General features: G+C 37.4%; 1 protein-coding gene across 1 annotated transcript in view; it reads left to right on the top strand.

Annotated features, from left to right (window-relative positions):
• Positions 1 to 5627: 5627 nt before the first annotated feature.
• LOC129207952 (neurabin-1-like) overlaps positions 5628 to 23616 on the top strand; it is a 65742-nt gene continuing 47753 nt past the window's right edge. Inside the window, exons 1-3 of the mRNA XM_054829828.1 lie at positions 5628 to 5682; positions 12859 to 13047; positions 17462 to 17595. The gene's annotated coding sequence lies outside the window, so the exon portion shown is untranslated. The remainder of the gene's footprint in view (positions 5683 to 12858; positions 13048 to 17461; positions 17596 to 23616) is intronic.

The following is a 23616-nucleotide window of genomic DNA, read 5'->3' as shown; positions in this document are numbered from 1 at the left end:
GATATATATTAGCTGGAACATTCGGTTAATTTTGAGAAACTCTATATAACATAACATATGCAAAAACATATTTAGGATATTATCAAAACTTATTTCATCACCTAGAGCTGTATAACACACGCAGAAACAAGAACTGGTTAAAGATTTCAGAAGAACAAGCAAGCAAAACCAGAATACTTCAGCCACACAAATGTTATATGTAAAATTTATATGTATAAGACACTGAAATTGAAAACTGCATTGACTCCAATTCCTATATTATGCACCTTCCAGGATAATGGGCTGAACATTTTCCTCCCTTGTTTATTTAATGAGAATACTTCTCTCTCTCTCTCTTTTTTTTTTTTCCCCCTAGTGACGCAGGTGTTGGGTTAATCTTTCAACTCCTGCAGAGGACACGAGAGTAGAACACTAATGGAATTTCAGGGAGGTGGCTGGGCATCATTCACCCATTACTATATCTTATTATTCAGTTATTGTAATGCAGTGATAAGAACACCCATCAAAGGTAGAAATATAGTTGCAGACAAAGGTCAAAGAGAAATCATTTACAGTCCCGCACTTTATTTGTTCCTTCTAGTATGAGGGAAAAAAAACCTCATGGTTATCTTTCTTCAGTAAAAACCACTGATCGACATGGAACAATTACCAACAGATCTCAGCATATATGGGGAACTTACGGCTGTCTCATTCTCCAAGCCCTATCAGATATATGTGTGTGTGTGTAAATTAAAGCTTTGTGACTTGATCCAAAGCCAGCTGAAATTACCTATTCCCATTCATTTCAATCGGTTTGGAATCAAGACTTACCTCAAAACAATTCTAAATCATTAGAATAACATTGACTACTACCTCTTTTTATTATGTTGTGAGAAGCACTCAGTCTCTTTTAAAAAATGAGATCATCTGTGTTTAAAACAAGGCTAAATGAGGGATAGGCCTTGTACTGAAAAGGAAAGCCTAGGGAAAGATGCATCTTTTCTTCTGTATAAAGTACATATCTATATACCACTGTAGGGTGTGGCTATACTGATGCACGTTCAAGGGAGCGTGCTTGCCCTCCCAAGCAAGCCACAATGACCCCGTCGAGCAGCAGCTGGAGTGCATAAACAGGCCTAGCTCAGCACGGAACAGATTGAAGAGCTGCCATTCCACCTCAGGACCATGTCTCAAGTTTTTGCATTTGGTTTCATTAAGAGTAGGGCAAACTCAAAACCTTTCACACGTTCTCACTGTAGGCAATCATTTCCACACATTTGTTCAAACCAAAGCCAGAGGTTTATGATACAGAAGGGGGTGGAGGAATAATTCCATAACTATTTTAGCATTTTACTAGTCTTTGAACTTCTGCAAATAAACTGGGCTATAGGAATAATTCTAGGAAACAGCAATGTATTATATGCTAAATACCTTCTCAGGTGTTTGTATATAGAGAGGGTATTTGAATAGTACTGTTTAGGTTTTATTGACTCTGGTGTTTTCAGCCACGTCTGCACAGAGTGATCTAGCTGAAAACAAATGCAAATAAGCAGAGTTAAAGCATGTCTAATGTGAGCAATGGTGTGTTTATGCTGTCCTCACACATACCAAACAAGCAAGTCTACCCACTTTTTTATTTGCTGTTTACCCTTATGCAGCATGTACTCTACAACTGTCTTAACATGTGTTGGCACGTCTGACCCCTATGTGAAAGACAAAAAAGATTCTTTGCTTCACTCCATGTGTACCAGGCATTAGATGCATGCAAAGCAAAGCAATAAATTATTCTTCTGATATGCTTATGCTACCTTCTGACTTGATAGTGCTTCTGCTCCTTTTCTACTTGTTTTACAAAGGAAAATAAAATAAGCAGAGAAAGCAACAATGAACAGGGACCTGTATGTACATAACTTTCCAGTTTTGTTTAGCTTGAAATAAAAGATTTTTTTTTATCTTTAAGAATTAAGATATGAAGTACAGAACAAAGGACTATGCAAATAAGATGGAAAGAATAGTACCCAGTTTTCACCTGGCCTGACTCTCCAGAGCAGACAGTACTTTTCCTTTGCAAATTTCTGGTTGCGTTGAAGTGGAAATTTTATTTCATAGCGTCCAGTCTGAGACACCTGCCACCCAGTTGACAGAAACATTTGCAACGGGAAGGAAATTAAATTTGTTCAAGCAGATATAGTGCTACAGAGCACCTTACCACTTGAAGAAACAGGAGTCAGATCACAAAATCTTCATTCAAAAGTAGCACTTGAATAATTCAGCTTTGCAACCCAAACATACTTCTGTAAGGGATGCTTCTAAAACGTCTTTTCCCTTTGAACTGATTTGTGTGACCTTTCTGCAAGGCTTGCTAACTTGGAACTGTGGGTGACTCCAAGTGAGTACACCTGCACAGCCAATTAACCACACATGTCTGCGCCAGGCTCCGCACTTGGAGGTGCACCTGGGATGGAAACAGGCAATTACAAGAACCCAGGCATTCCTGAAAGGAGGTGAAAACAGAGGTGGAGCTGAACCAAGCTTTTAAAAAATTGTTTAAGTGGATGAAAGGGCAAACATTAAAAAAAAGCACAAGGTTTTGTAGATTTTTCAGGGTGGAGAAAGCCACATGAAAGGGTTAAAAACTGAAATTGTAGTCACTTAATATTACAAATGAAAGTGTATTAACCTGATTGAGTTGCAAAGGAGCTAGTTTTAAATAAGTAAAGGGTACATATATATGTAAAAAAGGTAAGTGGAAAATGTTTATTGTTTGAGTCAGTCAAATTTTGCTATTGGACAGAGTTACAAATTCATATTAACTTCATAAAAGATGTTGTTCATTTATGAAACATGTTTCATTTGTTGTTCACTTACTAAAGCTGCCTAGGTAAACCTTTTAATGAAAAATTTAAAAGGCTGAAAAGGCAAAACAAAACTTTAAATATAAATTAACTCAGGCTCGAGGGAGCTGATGTTTCAATACCAGGAATTCAGCATGAGGCAGAAAAATATTTTTCATACACTACTGGCAGAAAATTATAGCTGCAGAAATTATGCTGTTTGTTTCCTTCTCTAAAAAGGAGATAGAAACCTCCTGAGGAGCAAAAAAAAAAACAAACCACCAAAAAACCCTGAACCATAGTTTGTATTGTGTACAGTTTCAAAAAAGCCCAGACAGCTCACCGCAGCTGGGGTGGGCAGTGTTCAGCACCACTGCCACAGTCACAGAAGGTCTGTGTGGAGGAGTCGGTGCAGACGGACCCATTTTGTGCAGCTTCTGGTCCAGGCTGGTGAGGTGCAAATCATCTGCTCTTCAGAGGTGTGCACCAGTGCTCAGCTGTTATGCACCGACTAGAATATTGGGGGGGTTCATTGTTTTCATGGAAGTGTTGTATTAACCATGGAAGTGGTGCCAACTCACCAAACCTCCATCAGTCAAAGAGGTTATTATTTTAGGGAGGGTACGGCAGGATCCAGCTTTGTCCAGGAAGAGGCCTCTCCACAGCCACTCAACTGTTCCTTCATTTGCAGGAGCAGTGCTGATGGGCTACAGTCGTCATAATCTCCCAATAAAGGCACCTGCAATCCAGGTGCATTTCTAGTCAAAGCTGTACTTGTAAACAAAATTACCTTTCTACCACCTCTTTTGGTGGCAGAGAGGACTAAGAGACAGTGGTACGGTCAAATCACTTGGCAGGACCATGTGGGCATGGGAAGGGTCAAGCATTGATGTTGGTGATTTAGGAGACAGTACTGGGACAGAAGGGTACTATTTCTGTTACAAAATTTAAATTGAACCAAAATTAGATCATACTATTGGTATCTGGAAGGGAATACCTGTTACAGTAATATTAGAAAATAAAAGGAGTAAAACAAGAACTTTAAAAACAAGGTCTTTCACACTGGCAGGAGATGCTATTTCAGCCCTAGCAAATCCCTGTGGATGGCATAGCAAGAAGTTTGACTGGTAGCTCCTTGTCCCAAGCAAAACTTGTCATAATAAGAAATTTTGTATGTATCTAAGACTAGATTCTGACCCTTAAGGAAGGAGGCAGTGTCCCCTTAAACTAAATTAATAATCTTCGAAGTTGTTGTTATGTCTAATCCAGGCTCTTTTTGCACAGCTTATTCATGGATTTAGTACATATATGGTTGATGATAGTGTTCACAATCATTTTTCAGCCTTGATCCAGCCTAATTAAATTACAGGAAAAATATATGATCCCGTAATTATAAATTAAATTATGATCAAGGTAATATTAAAATAGAACACATTAATGCTGCATAGACAACTCTAAATCTGACTGCTTCTAATTTTTAAGTGCTTGACTTTGCAATCAATTTTATTTCATTTTAACATGCACATGAAGGATAGCTTTTACATTAATCTTCCTGCATTTACAAAAAGAAAATCTGCTGGATAAAACCAGATTTTAACCATATGGAAGTATGGTTATGGTTTACATGCTTGCAAGGGGTCATCAGCAATACCAGACCTTTAGATCTACTTTCTTAAGCTTTTGTTAGTTAAGTTCAAAGAGCAGCAGAAAGCTAGAGAAGGCTATTTTTTTCCAGCTTGGACCACCTACTTTGCCAGTGGGTTTCACAGCTGTTTGCAGAGTCTCTGTAAACCCCACCACTCATCTGCTGGGTCCTGCAGTGCAGTTTGGGGAGTGGGGTGTCTTTAATGGCTACATTCTGCTGCTGGTCCCTGCAGTAGTATTCCTTTGTTCATATCCTGTAAGATGCCCCTGGCCACAGCCTGTCCCATCACGCCCTTCCCACTCCCTCCACTGCTGGCTCTGCTCTCTCATTCCTTTGTCTTCAGGTCAGGTTGCCTTCCGTTTCTCATTTACGCTGCCTGGGCATCGTAGGTTGGAAGGCAAAGGACAGCCTCTGGCCTGGCACTGTAAGGGCCTTGGCTCCTCTGTTCAGAGCCGGGGAATCCTCAGACACCTTCACCACCAACCTCCAGATCTATACAAGAATAGCAGTGGTTATTTCTCTGGGTCTGTGATGACAGAGAGCTCTTTACTGAACCTTGCTTCAAAATACAGAAGGTAGCATTTCAACAACATGACTATAAGAATTTAGTAAGGACAAGATGAAATATTTTCCCCTAAATGGACGTTGGAAATGACTTACCTCTTATTGAGCATCTCTTCTCTCTAGGACTTTCACGTCATGACTTTTCTCAAGTTCTTTTAGTATTGGACTGAGTTGTAGATTTGTGTTTCTTTCTGAAGTATCTTGGATTTTGCTTCCAAAGTCAGGAGTTGTGTTTGAGTTACATTTACTTCAGACTCCCTTTCATGAGTCTTTTATTTCTTTCAGCTTAACATTAAAGTTCTCTTGCACCTCTCCGGAAGCCATATTAGTTCAGATCAACAGTTTGTGTTAGCTTGTTATCCCATTACTCGCAGCAAATGCCTGGGGAAGAATAAAACAGGGCAAGACCTTAGTGATGCTTTCCCATACTACCATCTCATCAACCAAGAGTGTTTTGAACATTAAATAATTTCCAATTCACCTACAATTTACTTGTTTATTTTGATACATGCAACTGGAAATATATGTTCTACTAAAATGATTTTCAGGAGCAAAATATAATTTAGTTCCCTTTCTTCTATTTCAGATGTCCTACTTGCATGAGGAAGGTGCCATAAAGAGATATAATCACCATTAAATTCAAACCAAGATAGCATAAGGGTAAGAGCTGAGTGTTTAAGAACTAGTGCTTTTATCTTGTCAAACTGTGCACTGAGATTAATCTTTAACATCTTATAATTCTATGACGCATGTTAGATTATGACTCAATAATGACATTTGAACTATCCATACAGTGCAAGCCTGAAGTCCACTGTAAAAGAGAAGTTAAATATAATGAAAATAGAAACAAACAAACAAACAAAAACCTTAGACTGTCAAAGAGTTTCCCTTTTCATATTGTAATGTGTAGTAATGACTCAAGAAAACTAATTAAGAGAATGACACAGCAAGACCAGTGGGTATTTTGGTTAGTTCCTGGTACAGCTAAGGAAACCACAAAACCACATCAATCCCTAGTCTGCTCAACCAGTTGCAACAGGGTTTTGTTTCTAGAACTGCAAACCACAAGGATAAAGAAGGTTTCGTTTATTCTCAGGCATTAACCTAGATTGCTTTCAGAACTTTACTGACATTTAAAACTAGCATCCCAGTGCAGTGCTTGGGTGTAACATGAAGCAAGCCATACGAGCACTGGTACCGTGTATGCCTCATGATCTGTAAAAACTTAATTCTAACTATTTTCCACTTCTTCCAGATGGAATAAAATCACTTCTAATTCCTGCAGGAATCAACACATCTCCTAGCCATATTTTATGTCACGCTATAAAGGGAAAGGACGGTTATCAGTGTATTTAAATAATCAAGTTTTATTTTCATGTATCAACTGTTTCACAAAATAAACAATGAGTAATACAAGCTAGGGGAAAAGATTGTTCTCTGTTCTTGGCAGTTCTTAAGTGATTCTGTGTAGTGGGACTGCTGATTTAGAGACAATGTTGTTTTCTTTGCTTACAAGGTATACCATGACCTTATGCCTATGCTTCTTACCCAGCAGTACCTGTATGCAGCAGATACAACCAAGTGTACATCTGTCCCACTGTTTTGGAATGGTGCTGAGATCAGTAGCCAGTATTTCAGCCAAGCACCTGAGGGATCTCAAATTCTGTGCTCCTGGATGGGAGTGCTGATTCAGAAGGGGTCTTGAGAGCTTTCTTAATGGTTTCCACAAAGCCTTCTCAGAGCAGCTATGCAAGATATTACAGGATCCTTTGGTATCCCTAGAGCAGGACAGATATGCTCCCTGTCTCAGAATCATTGGAGGACTATGGAGTAAAAGCAAGGCCAACCCATTCAGAAAGTTAGCCCTACACCAGGACTGGTCGCACAGGCAATCCCTCCACATTCAGCTATATTGGCTTCTGGGTATGCAACATCGGAGTTGTATAAACAGCTGCAGCACAGCCAGGAATCCAGGGACATAGCTGGAAATGTTTTCTGCTTCTAAAAAAGTCTGAACCTTGCAAGTATAATTAAATCTTTCTGTAAATGGGAAGCCAAAGAATGGCATTTTTCTTTGACGCAGATCATAGTCAAACAGTTCCTAGTTGTAAGTATAGCTGTACTTTAAATCAATCGTTGCAGTCTTTAAGATGGAAATAACCTAGAAGTACCTCTGGGTTTGACATCTGTAACAAAATGAGTGACTGGTTAGCATTCTTCCTACTGCAAATCCTGTCGCTTTTTCTTTTTCCATCTGCCTATGAAAGTAAAGGTTATCTAGAAATTAGCTCATAAGTTATTGTATACAAACAGTAATCTGTTGACCAAATACCTGTCAGAAACTGGGATTTTATTTCTCCATTTATGAATCTTTTACTAACATAATAAGCAGAGCAAATATGTATTGATGTTCCAGATAACTGTATGTGACGACCAATATTTTTTCATGTATTCATGATTCAGTAAAGAGAAACATGAGGAAAACTAACATTATTTAGGACAGCCAAACCCAGAAAGACACCAAAGAATATCAGAAAGATTTAATAATGGTAGGTGACTAATACTGAAATATCTTGTTCCTTCAACTTTTCATAAGGATCAGAAGCATATGATACAGCACAATAATTCAGTTCTGAGACTTGATGTTTATTTAGCAAGGGATTGTCTGAAATGGTGGCAATCTGCAGAATGTCTATGACCTATTTAAAAATGTACTCAAAGCTAGTCCTCCATTTGGGTGTGATTCCTAGGGAAACAAATAGACCTCATATGACAGTCCAGCTATGCTATCACAATCGCTTCTTAAACTCCTTGGTGAGAAATATTTTTGAAGTCTTCTGTTAATCATCACTAGAGTAGATAATAGATTAATATATTCATTGTTCAAGAAAGCAAACATTTAAATCATTATATCAGAGCTTTGCAGGCTACAAATGAGTAAAATGTGCTAATCTTTTTTCCCATTCCTTACAGCAGCATTCAAATAGCCTTCTGTTGACAAAACAACATCTTTCAAAGAACAAAGACAATTTTGGAAGACTAAAGAATAGCTTTCCCAGTCTAAGTGTCTAACTATAAATTATAATTGAGTACTATATGATAAGTTAAAATGGAAAAGAAAATCACTCTATTTTCTGAGCAATTTTCTGGGCAATTTTTAATAAAGAAAGAGGTCTTAGGGAGCTGCCTTTATAGGATGTCCTAATTGAGTATTAAAATCTACCATATAGATTGTAATCTGTGGAATTGTTTTTGCTAACTACTAACATTAATGTTTGAGTCCTTAACGATTAAACTTTTAATATTGCTATCAGTATGTTATTTAAAATTAAACCTAAAAATCACCAAGAAAAAACATTAATACTATTAAATACCCCAAACGTACTCAAAACCAAAGTTCTTGAAATATTGACCTTCACAAAACTGAAAATAAGCTTACTTCCAAGGACTTTATTTTTGAATTGTGAACAGCTTATGCAGTATTTTTATGAACTAAAAATAAACCCATTTGATATTGTGAATGTAGTTTTTTGAGGGGGTTTTGGTTTGCACTTTTTTTTTAATCAAGCAGAATTGATGATTTAGTAAGCATATGAGCCTATTTCTGAGCTTCCTTGTTAGAAACAGTTCTGCAACTCTGTGACGAGGGATGCTATTCAAGAAACATGTGATAGGCATTTAGCTTTCTAAAATGTGCAGCGTGTGAGATGAACCAAGACGCAGTAATTGCAATGCTTCCCAGGCCTTTTCATTTGAGGACTTCCAATGCCTGTTGTGGCAAATCTCAGCTTGGCAGTTTTCCACATCTACTGAAATAACTGCCTCATCTCTCTTCATTGGACAGGGCTCCTTCCCTTTATTTCTACTTCAAGCCTGTCCCTGAAGCTCCCCAGATTTACTTTCTTTACTCTGTTGCTTATGCTATTTATATTCATAGATCCATGCTATTTATGTTCATAGGTCTCTGCTGAGTATTTCTGAAAGGGGAAAAATAGACCTTTGGAAACAAAGCCTTTTACTTTAGCCTGTCTTTGCTTTAGACTGCATGATGCTAGACTTCTAGATGGCTTTTCTACAATGAGAAGGCACTCAACTGCAAATTTGCTGGTGCATCTGTCCCCCACCATGGTGAATCACCTGCTGGCAGAGGCACCTTGGGCTTTTGCACCTGGCTCTTGGCGTGGCAGAACTCAGCGTGCACCCCGTGGTCTCAGAGGACTCTACTGTCTTGTCACGTTTTCCACGGCTCTATCTGCTACTTCTTTGTAGAAAGGGAACTGCAGAGGGTAGCTGACCCACGGCCACAGGATGTACATGCTCTCCCTTCCTCAGGATACCAGCAAGCATAGATTTTCCAGATCTCTGTCTCTTTACAGGCTCTTCTCTCAGTTTCCCTCCTCAGGGACATGATAGCAGCAAAATTTGTGCAGATGCCAGAAAATTTAGCTGGCGCAGCAAGTCTGCAGACCTCAGTGAAATAACTAAACACATATTCTAAATTCCCACATTCTCATTCTGTTGCCACTCTTGAGCATTTTTTTTTTTTAGTTTGAGTTCCCCCTTCCTGCATCTGCCTTTTTCTCCTAATTAGCGTCTTTTTTGACATCTACAATTACTGCTGTTTTCTGTCTTATATAAATTGCTGATGCCCCACCATTTACCTAAAATGGTGGGTGACACTTCCTTCCATAATCTGTAATTGTTTTTGAAACCTGACTCTCATCATCTTCATCAGGTGATCTTTTGTCTTCTTAGTCCACTTGGTAGAATCCGTTTCCCCGGCACAGCCATTTACTTAGCATATCCATTTTAGTGCTCAGATAAATCTATTTACATGTTAATAAGCATCATTCCTCCTACCACCCAACTCAGACATGTACAGTGTATTTTTCAGTGCCAATGAGTGTCTCAAAAGAAATTAACCCATTGACTTAAGATAATACACAATTAAATTACTAACTTGGTTACTCTTCACATTCCATAAAAAGAATGTAGAAAACTTTCATTCATGCTCAGTATCCTTGCATCCCATCAGCATTATTCAGCATCCTGGAGCTGTTTGGAAAAGAGATTGTGCCTGTTGCCTCCTACTCAGATGTAAAGATATTTAATTAAATTCAATCATCTCCTTCATCAAATATCAGCTATACTAAAGATTTTTGTATGGCTGTGCATTGCATAATGCTTAGCAAGCTTCCTGCACAGCTCAACAGAGTTATTGCATGACCATCATGGAATGAGTTGGAATTATATTTCTCATCTCCTTATTGCACTACACGGGAGAATTTCTAATCTCAGTTATACTAAAACCAATTATAACACCCTAGATATTTGCCAGCACAGGATCAGATTCTGACTCATTCTTTTGTGTGTTGTGCTTTTTTCCTCCCCATTTCCTTTTCATTATGAAACTTCGTGACATAGTCAGAACTTGGTTATAAAATTATATCTTTTTGGTAATGTGTTTTATATTTGGAAACTTCTATTCAAAGCAAAGTTAGTTCTTATGTAATTGGGGATGCAGGCTTTTGTTCTATGTGCTTTGAATACCCACGTTGTTAGCCACAAAAACCTGGCTAAATCTATGTTAAATTGTAGACATCTTAAATTCCTTTTAATTATTAACACAAATAATTGATTCTAAAATCCACTGCGCCATAAGCAGCATGCTATAACAAGTCGCTCTGGTCTGGGGTGTGTGGATTTTACCCACCCTTTACTGTATATTATGCATGACTTACCAATGAAAAAAAGAACCATAAATGATTGCTTTTCCAACAACTCCTAGAAAACTTTTTTTTTATATATAAGCATGTCTATCTTGCAACTTACTGCTTGTTTAGTAACGTAAATTTTACCTTCTCCTAAAAAGTGGGACACTGAACTTGACTGAAGTCGCTAAGGGTGTAAGTCACTGTGAGAAACATTTTGGTCAACAAATCCATCTTCCAGGCATTCTGATGCTCTTGAAAACCTTTCCTTCCAAGGCATTCACCAGGCCTTCCCATTAATTAAGTTCATTCACCTCTTACTTTGAACGTTTGTCATTTAATAAGTGAATAGACTTTTAAATAAGATTTCTGAACAGGGTTCATTTTCCCTTGTCAGTTAGCAACAAAAGTAGAATTAGAATGGAATTAGCTCAGTTGTAGGATTTTCACCTTGTTCTTTAACCTAGCATTTTTATGGAGGAAGCTATTAATTGTAATCTGATTAATGGGATACATGGAATACTTCCCTTCCACCTTCCAGTTTCCAAGAATTGTTTGGGGCTTGTTTTCCAAAATAAAAAGTAGCTGCATCAATTCACACTCTTGTTCGTTTCCACACACAGAGAAGCCTGAAAACAAGCTAAACCAAACCTTCCCAAATTGGACCAAATATTACTCTCATTTACACCCTAAAAATCAACATAAATGAAGGAGGAAACAGAAAATAAGCTACCGACTGTAATCATTTTAAGTGACTAATCTGTTTGCTTTAGTCTACTATATATAGTCCACCCATTTTCCTTATTTTTCATTTGCTTCCACTTCATATCCAATTTATGACATGAACACATACGAGTCTACCTACTACTTCCAGACTTCACAGCGTTGGCTAATCTTCCCGGTACTTTTCATGCAAAACAGTACGAAACAGCTAGAACAGACTGTTACATTCAGGCTGCGATTCACTTTGAACCCATGATATGTCTGGCTAAGTCAGTGAGCAGCTGTAAAATTATATTTTTCCATAGGAGGAGGTACTTTGCAAAGATAGCAGGGGAGATAGATGAGTGATATTCTTCAAGAGGTAAACGTAGGTTTCCCAAACCTTCAGAAAATTATGTTATCCTAGATGACATAATCTTACGGTGCTCTGTTTAGTGAAATATCTCTTTCTGGAGTCTCTTGTGGAACATACTATTTTACTGCTACAATACTTAGGTTAGAGAGCAAAATCACAATTCTTCTTTCTCTGAAATGAAAATCTGAACAGCAGCCATTTCAATGAAATGCTTCGATGTTCGAGCCCCCAGGGGCTCAGCGCCTTGGGGAGTGGTACAGCCGGGCTCCCACGCACCACTGGGCATCTCTGATTCTTGTCTGTGTCGGTGGGCAAAGTGGAAAGAAGTAGCAGTATGTGTTGAAAATGGAAATAGTTTTCCTTGAAAAGCAGGGTCCATGTTCAGGCTGGTCAAATATTTGCTATCAAAACTGTTCTTCAGTGGCAGACTACTCTCCAAAGTATTTTTCTGAAATGTATCTCTTATCTTTGGAAAACTGAGTTTTCATTATTTTAAAAAAAAAAATCTCTTACAGACATAGAAGGTTTCAAGTAAAAACTGAAAACCATCCAAAATTTTCTCTGTGAAAATAAAGACCTTTTTTGTTCATGTCCAGTCCTTGCCTCTTTTACCACTCCACAGCCAGTCTTAGAGTTATTAACAAATAGAAACCTTTGTTAGAAATTAGTTCTGGTTGAAAATATGTCACAAGAACCTGCCTACAGGCAGAGACTATCTAATAATTATTTTCCTTCTCATGTTTTATTATTTTATTCTTTTATCAATTTGCAGTGAAATTCTCATTTATTGAGCAAATAGTTGAAATATTGAGCAAATATTGAATAAATAGTTTTTATTACTTGAAAACAGATCATGAGCTTTACATCGTTATCTGCGTGAACATAAGTTCCCACGAAAAAATGAAAATAAATCATGCACTAGCTTCTATTATTATTCCACTGTTTTTATTTATTATATGTTCCACTATAGCACCTCAAAGCCCCAGTGTGACAAGTAAAGAGAGAATAAAGTGATAATCCCTGCCTTGGGGTTTGTGATCTTCACAGGACTTTGCAGGCTGAAGCGAACAAGCTCCTCCACACTCCGCACCTTTGAGATCCAAGCCAGCTCCAAGCTGGAAGGGAGCAGCATCATCAACTCAAGTCAGTAAATCCTGCTGAAAGGCAGCATATGCCTCTGCAGCAACAGCCCTGACTTCGTACAGCTACCTGCAGCCTTCTTACTACACCTTTCAGGTGGGCTCAGAGCTCTCCAGGAGAGACAATATAGGTATAGACCCTGGGTATAAAATATGAGCCAGTAGACAAATATATAAAGATGGTTAATAAACAAGGAAAGAAGGGAAAAGAAGTCAGCTTTGATAGCCAAGCTACTATCCGGTTTCTTTAGGCACTACGGTTACAGGTAAGTTCAAAAAAGCCATTTCAGAAAACAGATAATTTTTTTGTGGATGCCTACAGGACAGTCTCACACAGCGTGTGGAGAAGCATACCAGTGTCTAAATGTGCCTCCTTGAAAATTAATCAGTTATGTGATGGAGACCGGAACCCCGTCAATCGCAGTCTTCAATGAAAGTCTATAATTTTAGGGGAGCCTAGGACCCCAGGCATGAGAACAGATAGCATACATCTGACATCCTGGAGAACCAGAGGAGGGGGGCCATGGCCAAAGCCACAGGTTGGGAGAATGACCCTTGCAGCAGCTCTCTGTACGTACAGGGTGAGGAGAACTCATTGAAGCTGGAGAAGAGGATTTGGCAGTGATTGGAAAGCGAGATAATCAGTCTTGATCAGTGAGTTTTAGCACTGAGTTTAGACTATCTTAGACTTGTTTGGAAAAAAAGAGTGTGCTGCAGCAGCACTGGCTTTGGCTCACCTGCCTGGTTAAATCAGACAGATGAATGTTTTGCATGACAGGAATGCTACAAAACAGCCAAAGCAGACCTTCTATTTTTCTGCAGTACACTTCAGCTTGATTGTATATATTACAGAAAGGAAATATTTATTCAACATTTGAGAAAGGAACAGAACAGGATTTTGAAGAGAGATTAAGTACCTAGTCGTAGGGGGTAGGTTGCATGTTTGGGTTGTTCCAGTATGATACAAATCACAAATCTAAAGAGGTTTTTTGGGGCTTTTGTTGTGTTTCCCTCCCTCCCCCCACCCTCCCAAATCTCCAGTGGATATTGGTGAGACTTTTTGGGTAAAAAGATTTCAAGATTTAGCTCATGTTAGGTTGTAAAAATCATGCAAATGGTTCTGTCGTTATATCCATAGCAATCAAGTATGTTTCATGTAGCATAATTTGGGAAGGAAGGAATACAAAAGAGTTATCTATATATATTTGTAGATATGAAGTGAATTAAATTTGTATAGAAATATTTATCATATGTATTTGATACAAAACAAGAGTATTTCTAGATACTGCATCTATGTGAATGTTTTAAAAGTTTAAGAAAAAATGCTCTGATAGCTGTTGCCCTTAATAAACCTGCATTTAATGCTTTTAAATATTGCTATTGATACAGTTAACTTAAAATGAAAGGTGTATTTGTGTACAGATATGTGTATATGTAATATATAAATTAGTTTTGAAACATTTGTTTCAAGGCTTAAAGTAGAATATTTTAAGGCACTACAGTACAAATTAGGACTTCTTTTTAGAAGTAAAAGTTTCAATGTGATGTCATTAAACCAACCCCGTCTCAGTCTCCCCATGTCCTCATTTCCCTCCAATTATGAAGCCACAACAGAAATTTCCACATCTAGTGTTCAGTTTCTCTAACTTCTCTGGCTGCAAGACAGGACCTGATCCACAATGTGCTGTGGGCAATATCAGTTTGAATCCTTCATGACACCGACATCAATAAAAGGACAGGGCACTGATACCACTGTCTTATTACTACTAAGCCTTTTGGACAAGGCATCAGAAGACTTCAAGACAGGGACAAGATTTTCTTTGCTACTCTAGAAAACTAGATTCATACACTTCTGTCATTCTTTAGTGAAGAAAATGGGGCTGAGACATGGAGGGACAGCTAATGGCACAGAAATAAAGCAGAGCACAAGACATGTTCTGCAGATATCACGCAAATAGCACCTACCAGTTTTGGTATAACGTACTTTTAGAATGGTAGTACTGCTACAATGTCAATATAATGCCCATTACTGCTTGTAATGTTAGTGGGAAACTATTGGGACTACTCAAAGGGTTCATAGAAATTAAGAATGGAGAGATCCAGGGAAGTCACGTATTACATCTCCTGTCCCAAACAGGATCAGTTCTGCCTAAAACACTCTTAAGAGAGCCTTGTATTACAAGTTCTTTAAAAACTTCCAACTGTGAAAATGCCGCAATCTCCACAGACAATCTATTCCATGCTCTGCAATCTGTATCTGTTGGAAAGCTTTCCATAGCATGTAATCTAAGTTTCTCTTGCTGTTTTAAGCACATTACCATATTCAACAAGAAAAGGTCAAGAGGTAAAGAGTGCACTGCTTTCCTCAAACTAGCAAACTATTGTACACTTGAAAATAGTTATTAAGTGTCCCTTCAGTCTATCCTCACCAGACTTAGCAACCCATTTCAGTCTGCTTTTTTAACTCATGTTCTGTAAAAAAAAAAAAAAAAAAAAAAGTTTTTCTCTTCCTGGCAATCATTATACACTTTTAGTGTGAGGTATCAAAATGTATTCTGTCTTGGACAACATTTATAAAGAGTAAGAAATATGACCTGTGAGAAATAAAGTATCAAACTAAAATATAATAGTAAAAAAAAATCTGTCCTGTATATGAAATAAGGAGCTATGCTAATGCATACTAATATACAATGTGTTTAGTCAAGCCTTCCTTTAAGCAGTTTGAAAATGCTTATCACTATATGGAAATACATGTAATTTCCATATGCAAATTCTTCTATTAGAAAGGCTCAATTCTCCATTCTGTAATTGGCTTTGGCCGCCAAGCAACATGCTAACAATGAATTTCATCTCCTTTTATAGCACATCTGCTAGTGGTGGATGACGGTCAATTGGCAGAACTGATATCCCAAACACTGGCACAAAATCTACTTTTTTTTCCCCTTGATTTCATTCATTTCCTGCCAGTTGAAAATCACAGTCTCCCAAAAATGGTATCAGTTCATACTGGCCCTCAGAACAGAGTGGCATTACTGTAGTTTAAGAAGATGAAGGTATTTTGAAGTGAAGTAATAGGATTTGTTAGAAAAGGAATGAGCAGATTACTTAGTACAACCTGGGAATTTTCTGCTTTTTAAAGATATATCTGCTGGTGTACAATTCTCTACTCAATTCAAATGCAAACTTGCATAAAGAAAAAGATGTTTCAGGGACAGGGTGGAGAGGTCAATGTATATTCCCACCCCTGAGAAAACAAGTGAAAATAATCCGGTCCTGCAACATTCTGGCCAAAATGGCAACTTTCTCTTTACACCAGCTGTTCTAAAAGGCCTGGAAATAGTTTCTAAGTTTGATGAGACGGAGGGCAGGGAAAATAACAAAGATATTGAGCTGGCCAAATCATATGCCTACTTACACCCTTGCGGAGAAGGTTCAGCACAGAGCAACATGGCTTTTCTTACTGAGGAGACCCCCCGCTTCCCTCACAACTCCAAGCGCTGTTGCTCTCCATTCCCTGGGGCGCTGAAGCAAAGTATTTTTGTGCTGCCCCGACACAAGTGTTTGAGGCAGACGCAGATGATGTGCTGAGTTGCCTGTACTGGCACTAGCGCTTCATCCCCGCCAAGACAAGGAAATCCCAGGTAGCTCCATTACCATTAAAGGCCATGTCACTGTGGTCATTCCTATCTCCCTCTCCAGCTCCTAAGAGAGTACTGTGTTTTGCAACAAGTGTGAGACGGTTGCTTAATTGAGCTTGTCCACTAAAAAGCCAGATATGAATTTACTAAGTACATCTGAGACTATTTGAGAATACTTTTTTTCTTTAACAGAAGTTGCCTAACAAGACAGAGTTCCACAAATGTCAACATAACTATAATAGTTAAGAAAATACAGATTAAAAAAACCCTAACTTGTATCTCTGTAAACATCTAGCAACAGTTCAGTTTTCTTTCGGAAATGCATTTTATTTTCTGCAGATAAACTTGGAGGCCGCTTGTTTAGCATTCAGGTAAAAACTTACGTAAGTTTTTCTGGTATTCTTTTTTTCTTTTATTTATGAGACTATGGTTTATATGAGGGATGTCAAACTAAATATATTTTATAGCAAAAATATGGAAGTAAATAAAGCCTACATTTTCTTGGAAACAAGTAGATCATACAACAAGCAGCAATGACTGCAAAATGTTCACTTAAAAAAAATTAACTTCATAGGAAATTCAACACATACTGTATCTAGTGCTGCTCATTATTTCCTTATATGGTATTCAAAAATATCTAATTTTAAAAAATATATAATACAATGAACAATTAAAAAAAAAAAACAAATAACAAAAACCAAAAAACCTGCTGTCTTTTGGGTTTAAAAATTGTCCAGTATTTCCTTACCGATGTTCTTTTAGTGAGAGTAACATTCACAGATATCACTGTTGTTCTTGAATTACAGTATTCTACATTGACAGAACAGTTTAGGAATAAAGTTTTACTTCAAATGTTGTTTTATTTCTCCGTAGAATATGGTGTTAATCACCTTGTTGGACTCTAAGGTGTGATAAAGAAGCCCTCACTCAGTATATTGCTTCAACTTCTTCTGCAACACGTACATGTAAACAGTTGTTACTGGCACAGCAATACAGTTCATCAGAAGGTAAGTTAAAATAGAAGTCCTCTATCAATATTTGTTTTGCTTCTGTTAACATCAAACTACACAAGTTTGTAAGTTTTTTTCTTGGATGAATCTGAATGCCCTGAAACACTGGAGCCACAGACAGAGGGGCCACACTGGTATCTTCACAACATGCACTAAGAGATGCCTTCCCTTCCCCATCATATGACTGAGATCACAGGCTGGTATATGCAAGGTATTACTCAATGCCAACCAGAATATCAAAATCTAGCTTTTTCTTCTGACATCTGTCCTCAGATTACAGGCATTTTTTCCACATTTGTACCAGTACTATAAATTAAATAATTCCATGCCACTAAATATGCTGATTTTTATGTGAATGCTGATATTCAGATGAAAATATTTCAAGATTAGCTTGAAATGGCTTCTAAATAATTCTATAATAAACTTCTATAATAAATATGATCAAATACTAGCTGTATTACCTGTAATAGTAGATCTATTACCTGTAGTATGCTTGGGAAGTGTGACTTGGCCTGACTTACCCTAATTTTTGAGGATGTTCTAATACCATTTGAGCTGAACTGAGTTGCAGACACACTAACCCAAACAAGTTTAACAGATGGTATGATGATGACCTCACACTGTGGTCTAGACAGGCTAACGAAATGATTGCATAACAGAAAGAAGCCTCCAGAATAGGATAAAATACTGATTTTGGTGAAGATAAACAATAAAGCTATGGGGTATATAATAAATTTACACAATAAATTTAAGTATGTTCTGTGGTATGACAGTTTTCATTGAGATATGATGAGGCCACTTTGATGGCCGCATCTGCTGGATCAAACAGAGGGTTGAACAGATTTTCAGACTTACTATCTACACAAACGGTGAATCTGCTCCATAGTGCATAAAGCCAGCAAAGGCAAGCCAGATATATCTATTGACTTTAAATCTAGTCTGTGCCTAAGTGCTCTCCTTTGCAGGGATATTTTCCAAAACTGTTTTTCCCCTAAGTAGCAATGTCATGGATAAAAATAAGTACCGTGGGAAGATGGTAATTATTTTTTTCTTTTGGTGATTAAAGTTTTTCTTACCAGTTAACAATCAAAAAATTCAACTCATTCTGAATTGAAAGTTTCTTATTTTGTGTCTCCAATTCAACTGATTTTGAAGTAGGAAGAAAAATGTTTTCTGATTATTTTTGTCCTGGTGCCTAGCTCAGGGCTTGAAGCACGAGAAGCAACCCACAGAGAGGTGAGGTTAGTAGGCAGATTATAAGGTGCAGAAAATGTAGCAAAGGCCATGGCTGTGATTGATTACAGTTTTTTCACATGAATATCATCATGACAAATGGGTGACTAAGTATTTTTCCACTGATTAGAAGGAGCTTTGAGTCACGGTATCTTATTTTAAAGAGGAGAAGACTTAAAGAATTCCTCTTTTTTATATAGGCAGGCTATGTAAGTCTGCATTAAAGTACTAAAGAAACTTTGTGATGTAGCACAATACCAACTTTTTATGACTATAAGCTTTTATTGCCTAGGAATAAGGTAAGGAGGACAATGAACAAGCTACATAGCTCTTACCGAGTGACATCTAATAAAGGCTTTACATCTCACTGTGATAGCAATCAAACAAGTTTAAAGAGAATACTTTACAACTCTTGCACTCCCACCCTGTACTTTTTCAAAACTTCCCTATACCACAGAAAGGAAGGGTCAAATTTCTCCCTAATGTCTATGAGCGTAGTTCCAGTGTTGGCAGAGCCAGGCTCATTCCAATCACCTGAGATGGGTATGAAGAAAACCACACCAAGCGTAACCAGTACAACACTGCTGCCTCAGTCTGTGGAACGTGAACTCTTTCTTTGTGGCACATATATGAGCACTACTACATGGTGAGGTCGAATCTGCAGAGTCTAATTTTAGTAGAGTTAACTTGCTCGTATTTTGAATGTCTGTAAAGTCTAATATGAATTGACTGTTAAGTAAATCAACTTAGTTTATTAGTAGAGCGTGGCATATTGCCATTTATTTCAATTCAACTTCTTTTTCACATCATATGCCTTTTGTGTATTTCATACATGCTTGAAAGATATTATTTTTGGAAGAGTTTTCAAAGGTTTTGCTGTGTTTATAGAACTGATTCTTGTACTTTTCCTGAAAATCTGAGTGGTTAGACCCTTGTATACAAAGCTCTCACAACAGAGAAAAACGATCAAATCAATGTGAGTAACACAACCCAGAAACTACCCTGCATAAGTTTTATTCATTTAAAGTTCTAAATTTAGGCTGTGCTGGGGAGCCTTCTGGGCCAGAAAATAAATGCTGAAAAATAACAATAAGAAAAACCTCCTATTTATCAAACAATTAAAGCAAAAGTAGACAAGTTATTGAGCTTTTATTACTGCAGAGCTGCATGTTGCGTAGTCTGCGTCTTAGAAGTAATTTTGGGAAGAAACTTTGGAGCTAGAGAGCAAGAAATATTTTCTGACTATTTCTGATATTAAGAAATGGGCAGCTGCTTAAAAATGCTCAGTGGTTTGGAATGTCAGCCCGAGCACTGGGGAATGACTTGGTGGAAAGGTTCACAGCCAGAAACATCCAGTGCACATCCATGCTTCCAAACCAGGCCTTCCTAAGGCACGCCAGGTTGTTGTGTGACCTGGAAATGGGACAGATTAGCCGCGTACAGGGACTTGCTTTTTGCTGGCAGGCCTAAGCGTGTAGACAGACAGTTCCAAAGTCTCATTAGGATCCCAGTCTTTGGAAAGATGTGATTACAAACACAGTGTAATTTACTTTGCCAGCACGCTTTACCACAAGGCTGTGATCTCCAGCTCTCTGGTGTTTGGTATGTGAATATTGTACCTAGAGCTATAGGTACAATAAATATATCAGAGCTAGATTGTGCCTCAAGGCAAATATTCTGTTGATTCTACTGTCCTTCCTGTTACGTCTTGTGATGTTTTGCCGTATTCATCTACTCACTCCATAAGACATTCATGTGAGCAGCTCTGTGGTTTTATTTTCATGTTTAAACCAAGTTGCTGTAATCAGCTTTTCTGTAACCTAAACTGCAGTTGTTATGACCATATTAAAGTACAACTTTTCAGGCTCAGCCTGTAACTCTGCTATTAGAGGTTTAAATCTCAGTGGGGACAAAGTCTGTAATGAAAGTGAAGGTCTCTCTCATTTCCTGTGATTCAGCATAGCTGTACTTGAGAATTGCCCAGTTTGGCTTCCCCTGCTCTGACATTTGAGACCTCCCTCCGAGCGCTGGTGGAAGGCTGCGGACTTGCCAGCTCGGCGTTACAGATGGTATCACAGTGATGGTAAACCACTGCCTCAGTGTTGGCTTGGAGGCAAAGATACAACAAGTGAGTATGTGGGGTGGTTGTTAAGGACTCTCTACTCGTGAACCTCATCAAAAGTGCATTAATTTCAGAGGGAAGGTGGTTTTTCAATTATTTCAGTGTACTTTAGATTAATCCCCAAGACATTCTTCTTGTTTAAAGTATCAATATTAAGGATCATGGTGTAAGGAGATACTAAATGCAGGAACAGAATCTTTTGAAGGCAGTAACTTGCTTTGTAGCCATTAGTAGTACTACCTTACTACTTTAAGAAAGGTACAGGAACAAATGTTTAATCCCTTATATGGGTACATCCCCATTGACTTTTGCTGCAAGAATAACACTAATAATGACACGGGAGTGATCTTTTTAACAGTTAGTTTCTAAAGCACGTTTAGTTGAGGGTCCCTGAGTTTAGTAAGTACCTTTCCATGGTATTTCCTACATTAAAAAGTAACCGTGAATGGCCTCTCATCCTTCTGTTCCAAAAATAAAAAGTGCAAAACAAGCTAGCAGCTTTGCAGTCAGAAAACCTAGGAACAAAATTCTGAAATAGCCCCAGCTGTGACACCTAGGAAATCAGCCAGCCTGGTTTCAACTCCTGTCAAATTAGAAACTTCAGCCTACCAAAAAAAGGAACGGACACTTTATCTTCCCAGAGAGAGCTGATAAACATCTTAAAGATGTCTAATTGAATCAATACACTGTCAAAGTGAATCCTTAGTAGTAGTTGCTGAAACAGTGACAATCCACCAGTTACTAAGGATGTTCTTAAAGCTATTCTGAAAGTGACACCTGAAGGCAAAGGTCTGATATCAATTTTTAAATTAGATCAGATTTTTGAACAGGCAGTTGGCAGGTCTTTCTCCAGTGCAGATGGAGTTAATGATTTCTGTTCACCAGGCACTGAAGACGAAATTACTCTCCTACTACTTATTTTTTTAGTCGTCTTAGAGTAGCACAAAACTTAGTGATTGTTTCTGATAGATCACTTGTTTGCTTGAATTTGGGGAAGTCATGTTTCTTTTTTCCACTTGCTTTAGGGGTTATGGTAGGAAAGACTTCAGTCATAAGTTTGCTATTTCTTGGTACATCTGGACAATGTATTATTGGATTCAAAAGCTAAATTAAATTGAGGGGGGAAAAGGTTCAGTTCAAGTGAAATGCATTTTCTTCTATTTTTCTAAAAAAGTAAAATCAGTTTCTGTTAATGCAAAATATTTTCTTTAGTCTAAATGTTTCACTTTATAGTTATGTGGTCCTTTAAAATATTTTTAAATTAGAAATTTGTTTTCAAAATAAAAGCTGAATGTTTTGATTTGGAAATGTCAAAATAAGCTCTAAATTTGACTTATTTTTACCCTTAAAGCTATTTTACAGATTCACAGCTTTGGACAATAATTATTATTTCTCTGAAAATGTTGATGTGAATGTAGTATTTACATAAAATGTCTTTTTAATGCCTTTCCCCCACATTTCCAACATAACTGCAGATACATGGAGTAGTGGGGAACTGATTCTTATTTTCTGTCTACATAAGGTTTGCAAAATGCACATTTCCTAATACGTTGCCAGGAATCATCATGGAATTTGTCCTGATAGGGATCAGATTAAAATTATTTTCTTTGTTGTGTAATTTATACCATATACCTAAACTCTACGTCCTGTTTTATCTCCTCCTTTTGTTTTTTATTTTGACACAATTATAATTCAGACTTACCTATTTTAAAATAACTGATTTTTTTAAGCTAAATTTGTTTCATCTTTTTCTTCTGGTTTTGTAACATTGATTTTTTTTAATATATATTCTAAACCTAGATGATGTCAAGTAATACTTGGACTGACAGAATTTCAAAATACTCCCTTATTTATTTGAAATTATTGATAATTGAAAGAAATAGCTTACCTATGTGCAAGATCATGCTTCTCCTTTTTGCTTTTTCTAACATAACTACTACTTCAATATAAAAGATACACAGTTAGAATGCTTCTGGTTTGCTTTCAAACTGCATTGGTTTAGCTTTGTATTGTAATCTAAACTCTAGTCTCTGTATACTTGTCTCTTTGCTTACGTATAGCTATATTTTTTTTAAAAGACTAGGGAATCTGAATATTAAAATTAAGATACCTGTAAGGACTTCATTTCAAAGGATTGAAGGTTATCTCGTAACTCAAAAATACATTCATAAGTGTATTATGTATACAGAAATAAGTATAACTGTGATATCGACATTTTAACAGAGGGCATTTTAAATAATGGTATGAAACAACATAGATGTATAATGTTATTTAATTTTTTTAATTATCACAGTTGTGTGTGGACAAGATTTATTTCACATGATTTTCATAGCGTTCCTGATTATAATTCAGATCAAGGATTGCACTTTCATTGTGTAGAAACACTTTGGGTTTTGTATAAAACTGTTTGGTCGAGCAGAAACTAGCACATCAGAGTAAGAAATTGTGCTGTGAAGTCCAGACTTAAAGAAGCCAGTTACCCTCCCAATGTGTGTCTCTTGCTTGACTGACTTTGTCTTTAAAAAAGATGCAACTTCAAAATAAGGCTTTTCTTGTGACTAATACATTCATCAGGTTTCAGTCTTGTGTGACTTATACGGGACTCTCTAGTGGCTTATAAGGGGTGATCTCTTGCTGTAACCTTTCCCTTGATTGATCTTGCA

The sequence above is a fragment of the Grus americana genome, chromosome 6 (genome assembly GCF_028858705.1).
Source record: "Grus americana isolate bGruAme1 chromosome 6, bGruAme1.mat, whole genome shotgun sequence".
Taxonomy (NCBI): Eukaryota; Metazoa; Chordata; class Aves; order Gruiformes; family Gruidae; genus Grus; species Grus americana.
Note: the sequence above shows the minus strand (reverse complement) of the source record. Positions and strands in the feature narration are given on the sequence as shown.